The sequence below is a fragment of the Dendrobates tinctorius genome, unplaced genomic scaffold (assembly GCF_039654945.1).
Source record: "Dendrobates tinctorius isolate UK_male_01 unplaced genomic scaffold, ASM3965494v1 ptg000113l, whole genome shotgun sequence".
In the NCBI taxonomy this organism is placed as follows: Eukaryota; Metazoa; Chordata; class Amphibia; order Anura; family Dendrobatidae; genus Dendrobates; species Dendrobates tinctorius.
In genome coordinates, this window is record NW_027361781.1 from 6,667,100 (window position 1) to 6,674,330 (window position 7,231).

A 7,231-nucleotide genomic window follows, 5' to 3' on the forward strand; every position below is an offset into this window, starting at 1 on the left:
GTGTGTGCAGAGATTCAAAATCTCCCTTATCCTCTAGTCACTTTGGTCACAGCTGTGCCATCGAGCCTGTCACATAGCGCTCAGATATCAGTGGGCCTCACACAATCCAAAAGTGTCCATCCAGTGTCCAAAAGTGTGTGCAGAGATTCAAAATCTCCCTTATCCTCTAGTCACTTTTGTCACAGCTGTGCCATCGAGCCTGTCACATAGCGCTCAGATATCAGTGGGCCTCACACAATCCAAAAGTGTCCATCCAGTGTCCAAAAGTGTGTGCAGAGATTCAAAATCTCCTTTATCCTCTAGTCACTTTTGTCACAGCTGTGCCATCGAGCCTGTCACATAGCGCTCAGATATTCATTGGGCCTCACACAATCCAAAAGTGTCCAGTGTCCAAAAGTATGTGAAGAGATTCAAAATCTCCCTTATCCTCTAGTCACTTTGGTCACAGCTGTGCCATCGAGCCTGTCACATAGCGCTCAGATATTCATTGGGCCTCAAACAATCCAAAAATGTCCAGTGTCCAAAAGTGTGTGCAGAGATTCAAAATCTCCCTTATCCTCTAGTCACTTTGGTCACAGCTGTGCCATCGAGCCTATCACATAGCGCTCAGATATCAGTGGGCCTCACACAATCCAAAAGTGTCCATCCAGTGTCCAAAAGTGTGTGCAGAGATTCAAAATCTCCCTTATCCTCTAGTCACTTTGGACACAGCTGTGCCATTGAGCCTGTCACATAGCGCTCAGATATCAGTGGGCCTCACACAATCCAAAAGTGTCCATCCAGTGTCCAAAAGTGTGTGCAGAGATTCAAAATCTCCCTTATCCTCTAGTCACTTTTGTCACAGCTGTGCCATCGAGCCTGTCACATAGCGCTCAGATATCAGTGGGCCTCACACAATCCAAAAGTTTCCATCCAGTGTCCAAAAGTGTGTGCAGAGATTCAAAATCTCCCTTATCCTCTAGTCACTTTTGTCACAGCTGTGCCATCGAGCCTGTCACATAGCGCTCAGATATCAGTGGGCCTCACACAATCCAAAAGTGTCCAGTGTCCAAAAGTGTGTGCAGAGATTCAAAATCTCCCTTATCCTCTAGTCACTTTGGTCACAGTTGTGCCATCGAGCCTGTCACACAGCGCTCAGATATCAGTGGGCCTCACACAATCCAAAAGTGTCCATCCAGTGTCCAAAAGTGTGTGCAGAGATTCAAAATCTCCCTTATCATCTAGTCACTTTGGTCACAGCTGTGCCATCGAGCCTGTCACATAGCGCTCAGATATTCATTGGGCCTCACACAATCCAAAAGTGTCCAGTGTCCAAAAGTGTGTTCAGAGATTCAAAATATCCCTTATCCTCTAGTCACTTTGGTCACAGCAGTGCCATCGAGCCTGTCACATAGCGCTCAGATATCAGTGGGCCTCACACAATCCAAAAGTGTCCATCCAGTGTCCAAAAGTGTGTGCAGAGATTCAAAATCTCCCTTATCCTCTAGTCACTTTTGTCACAGCTGTGCCATCGAGCCTGTCACATAGCGCTCAGATATCTGTGGGCCTCACACAATCCAAAAGTTTCCATCCAGTGTCCAAAAGTGTGTGCAGAGATTCAAAATCTCCCTTATCCTCTAGTCACTTTGGTCACAGCTGTGCCATCGAGCCTGTCACATAGCGCTCAGATATCAGTGGGCCTCACACAATCCAAAAGTGTCCATCCAGTGTCCAAAAGTGTGTGCAGAGATTCAAAATCTCCCTTATCCTCTAGTCACTTTGGTCACAGCTGTGCCATCGAGCCTGTCACATAGCGCTCAGATATCAGTGGGCCTCACACAATCCAAAAGTGTCCATCCAGTGTCCAAAAGTGTGTGCAGAGATTCAAAATCTCCCTTATCCTCTAGTCACTTTTGTCACAGCTGTGCCATCGAGCCTGTCACATAGCGCTCAGATATCAGTGGGCCTCACACAATCCAAAAGTGTCCATCCAGTGTCCAAAAATGTGTGCAGAGATTCAAAATCTCCCTTATCCTCTAGTCACTTTTGTCACAGCTGTGCCATCGAGCCTGTCACATAGCGCTCAGATATCAGTGGGCCTCACACAATCCAAAAGTGTCCATCCAGTGTCCAAAAGTGTGTGCAGAGATTCAAAATCTCCCTTATCCTCTAGTCACTTTTGTCACAGCTGTGCCATCGAGCCTGTCACATAGCGCTCAGATATCAGTGGGCCTCACACAATCCAAAAGTGTCCATCCAGTGTCCAAAAATGTGTGCAGAGATTCAAAATCTCCCTTATCCTCTAGTCACTTTTGTCACAGCTGTGCCATCGAGCCTGTCACATAGCGCTCAGATATTCATTGGGCCTCACACAATCCAAAAGTGTCCAGTGTCCAAAAGTGTGTGAAGAGATTCAAAATCTCCCTTATCCTCTAGTCACTTTGGTCACAGCTGTGCCATCGAGCATGTCACATAGCGCTCAGATATCAGTGGGCCTCACACAATCCAAAAGTGTCCATCCAGTGTCCAAAAGTGTGTGCAGAGATTCAAAATGTCCCTTATCCTCTAGTCACTTTGGTCACAGCTGTGCCATCGAGCCTGTCACATAGCGCTCAGATATCAGTGGGCCTCACACAATCCAAAAGTGTCCATCCAGTGTCCAAAAGTGTGTGCAGAGATTCAAAATCTCCCGTATCCTCTAGTCACTTTGGTCACACCTGTGCCATCGAGCCTGTCACATAGCGCTCAGATATCAGTGGGCCTCACACAATCGAAAAGTGTCCATCCAGTGTCCAAAAGTGTGTGCAGAGATTCAAAATCTCCCTTATCCTCTAGTCACTTTTGTCACAGCTGTGCCATCGAGCCTGTCACATAGCGCTCAGATATTCATTGGGCCTCACACAATCCAAAAGTGTCCAGTGTCCAAAAGTGTGTGCAGAGATTCAAAATCTCCCTTATCCTCTAGTCACTTTTGTCACAGCTGTGCCATCGAGCCTGTCACATAATGCTCAGATATCAGTGGGCCTCACCCAATCCAAAAGTGTCCATCCAGTGTCCAAAAGTGTGTGCAGAGATTCAAAATCTCCCTTATCCTCTAGTCACTTTTGTCACAGCTGTGCCATCGAGCCTGTCACATAGCGCTCAGATATTCATTGGGCCTCACACAATCCAAAAGTGTCCAGTGTCTAAAAGTGTGTGCAGAGATTCAAAATCTCCCTTATCCTCTAGTCACTTTGGTCACAGCTGTGCCATCGAGCCTGTCACATAGCGCTCAGATATCAGTGGGCCTCACACAATCCAAAAGTGTCCAGTGTCCAAAAGTGTGTGCAGAGATTCAAAATCTCCCTTATTCTCTAGTCACTTTGGTCACAGCTGTGCCATCGAGCCTGTCACATAGCGCTCAGATATCAGTGGGCCTCACACAATCCAAAAGTGTCCATCCAGTGTCCAAAAGTGTGTGCAGAGATTCAAAATGTCCCTTATCCTCTAGTCACTTTGGTCACAGCTGTGCCATCGAGCCTGTCACATAGCGCTCAGATATCAGTGGGCCTCACACAATCCAAAAGTGTCCATCCAGTGTCCAAAAGTGTGTGCAGAGATTCAAAATCTCCCTTATCCTCTAGTCACTTTGGTCACACCTGTGCCATCGAGCCTGTCACATAGCGCTCAGATATCAGTGGGCCTCACACAATCGAAAAGTGTCCATCCAGTGTCCAAAAGTGTGTGCAGAGATTCAAAATCTCCCTTATCCTCTAGTCACTTTTGTCACAGCTGTGCCATCGAGCCTGTCACATAGCGCTCAGATATTCATTGGGCCTCACACAATCCAAAAGTGTCCAGTGTCCAAAAGTGTGTGCAGAGATTCAAAATCTCCCTTATCCTCTAGTCACTTTTGTCACAGCTGTGCCATCGAGCCTGTCACATAATGCTCAGATATCAGTGGGCCTCACCCAATCCAAAAGTGTCCATCCAGTGTCCAAAAGTGTGTGCAGAGATTCAAAATCTCCCTTATCCTCTAGTCACTTTGGTCACAGCTGTGCCATCGAGCCTGTCACATAGCGCTCACATATCAGTGGGCCTCACACAATCCAAAAGTGTCCATCCAGTGTCCAAAAGTGTGTGCAGAAATTCAAAATCTCCCTTATCCTCTAGTCACTTTTGTCACAGCTGTGCCATCGAGCCTGTCACATAGCGCTCAGATATTCATTGGGCCTCACACAATCCAAAAGTGTCCAGTGTCCAAAAGTGTGTGCAGAGATTCAAAATCTCTCTTATCCTCTAGTCACTTTGGTCACAGCTGTGCCATCGAGCCTGTCACATAGCGCTCAGATATCAGTGGGCCTCACACAATCCAAAAGTGTCCAGTGTCCAAAAGTGTGTGCAGAGATTCAAAATCCCCTTTATCCTCTAGTCACTTTGGTCACAGCTGTGCCATCTAGCCTGTCACATAGCGCTCAGATATCAGTGGGCCTCACACAATCCAAAAGTGTCCATCCAGTGTCCAAAAGTTTGTGCAGAGATTCAAAATTTCCCTTATCCTCTAGTCACTTTTGTCACAGCTGTGCCATCGAGCCTGTCACATAGCGCTCAGATATCAGTGGGCCTCACACAATCCAAAAGTGTCCAGTGTCCACAAGTGTCTGCAGAAATTCAAAATCTCCCCTGTCCTATAGACACCTTGTACCTTCTTTTACATTACTATATAGTTTGTTGGATTTTGTCTACATTTCTACCAAAAATGAGGAAGGCTGGTGGAAGAGGCCGTGGAATTGGGCGGGGGTTGGCAGCTGGTAATGATGGTGTTGGTGGTGGATCTGATGGTAGTGGCAAGAGCAAAATAGGACCGAATGCAGGAGGTGCTGACCCTGCGTCATCGTCTGGCTACATAAGGCCTCGAACGCTTAGTTTTCTAGGAGTTGGCAAACCGCTTTTAAAGCCAGAGCATCAGGAAAAAGTTTTGTCTTACATTGCTGACTCAGCCTCCAGCTCTATCGCCTCCTCTTCTTCAGTTGTAAAAAGTAAAAGCACTGAGTCGTCATTGGAGGCTCATGTTCATGAACCACACCTTTCCTTGTGTCCTTCACCCCAACCAAGATTGAAGGATGACGCAGGCCATACTACTGATTACTCCATGGAGCTGTTTTCACATACCATGCCTGGATTATCAAGTCAAATGGTGAATTACCCAGGCCAAGATGAATCTGACATGGAGTGCACTGATGCACAGCCGCTGATGGATGATTCTGCTGGTACATTCACTCAGAGCACTACATTGTCCTCGCAGTGTACAGAGCCAGATTCTGACCCTGATGAGACTCAGGTGCCCCTTCCCGCACACTATACCACCATACACGGTGACACAGAGGATGGTGCACATGACATAGAAGAGGAGGTGATGGATGACCCAGTTGTTGACCCAGATTGGCATCCATTGGGGGAAGAGGGTGCTGCTTCCAATAGCTCAGATGAGGAGCATCCACAGCAGACATCGACATCGCAACAGCTGTTATCTGGCAGGCCCGGAGCACTCCAAAGACAGGTTCCAAACATCAAAAGAGTTGCTGGACAGCTTGTCCAGAGGGTCAAAAGATCACAGCGTGCTAGGCAGCAAAATGTCTGCTAAGTAGGAAGAGTGCAGTGTGGCACTTTTTTGAACAAAATCCTCATGATCAGGCCAAGGTTATCTGTAAGAAGTGCGCAAAGACCTTTAGCCGAGGGAAAAATCTGAAAAATTTGAATACCAGTTGCATGCTTAGACATTTAACCAGCATGCACTTGCAAGCGTGGACACAACACCAAACCTCAAGTGCCACATGTGCAACTGATCACAACGAAGGTAGTCAGCAACGCTACATTGTTTCCCCCACTGTAAGCCCACCGGTTAGCACAGCAGCAAATGTTGAGGTGTCGTTGCAAGACCACAGCAGTCAGGGAATCCCACCGTTATATCAACGAAAGACTGATTCTAGGCCATCAGAAAGAACACCAACTCCATCACCATCATCATCCCTCTCTCAGTCCGCCCTGTCCACTGCTACTTCCACCATATGCAGCTCTCAAGTCCAGCTCACCCTCCCAGACACTATGAGTAGGTCAAGAAAGTACTCAGTCTCTCATCCGCGTACACTGGGTTTGAACGCCCACATTGCCAAACTAATCTCGTTTGAGATGATGCCCTTTCGGTTGGTGGAAAGCACAGCTTTCCGCGAACTCATGGCCTATGCAGTACCACGCTATGACCTACCCAGTCGCCACTTCTTCTCTCGCAAAGCCATCCCAGCCCTCCACCATCATGTGAAAGACCGCATTGTCCATGCACTCAAGCAGTCAGTGAGCGGAAAGGTGCACCTCACAACTGATGCATGGTCCAGTCGGCATGGCCAGGGCCGTTACGTGTCCATCACTGCGCACTGGGTTAATGTGGTGGATGCAGGGTCCACAGGGGACAGCGGTGGTGGGACAGTGCTGCCTAGCCCACGGTATAGGAAACAGTTGGCTGTAGGCGTTCCACCCTCCTCCTCCTCCTCCTCCTCCAGAAGCGAAAGCTCGTCCACAGAGCGCAGTCGTACGAGCACTCCATCTGCAGCTGCCACTGTTGCACACGATGTGTCCCCCTATCGAGCAGCTAGTGGAAAGCGTCAGCAGGCTGTGTTGCAGATGATGTGTTTGGGCGACAGACACACCGCCGAGGTGCTGGCCGAGTACTTGAAGCGACAAACTGAGTCATGGCTGGGCAGTGTACATCTTGAGGCAGGCAAGGTAGTTAGTGATAACGGCCGTAATTTTGTGGCAGCCATAGCCCTTTCAAAACTCAGCCACATACCTTGCTTGGCTCACACCTTGAACCTGGTGGTGCAGTGCTTCCTCAAAAATTATCCGGAGTTAACAGCCCTGCTCCAGAAGGTGCGAAGACTGTGCGCGCACATCCGCCGGTCGCCTGTACACTCCGTTCGTATGCAGAAGCTGCAGCGATTGCTCCACCTTCCCAACCACCGCCTCATTATCGACATTGCAACAAGGTGGAACTCCACCCTGCACATGGTGGAGCGGCTGTGCGAGCAGAGGCAGGCCATAATGCATTTGTGGGAGGATACACGGCCAGGCACTTTGAGAGCAGACATGGAGTTGACAGGTGTGCAGCGGTCGAAGCTGAAAGACCTTTGTAAAGTCCTTCAGTGTTTTGAGGAATGCACACGGCTGGTAAGCGCAGACGACGCCATCCTAAGCATGAGCATCCCACTTATGCGTCTGC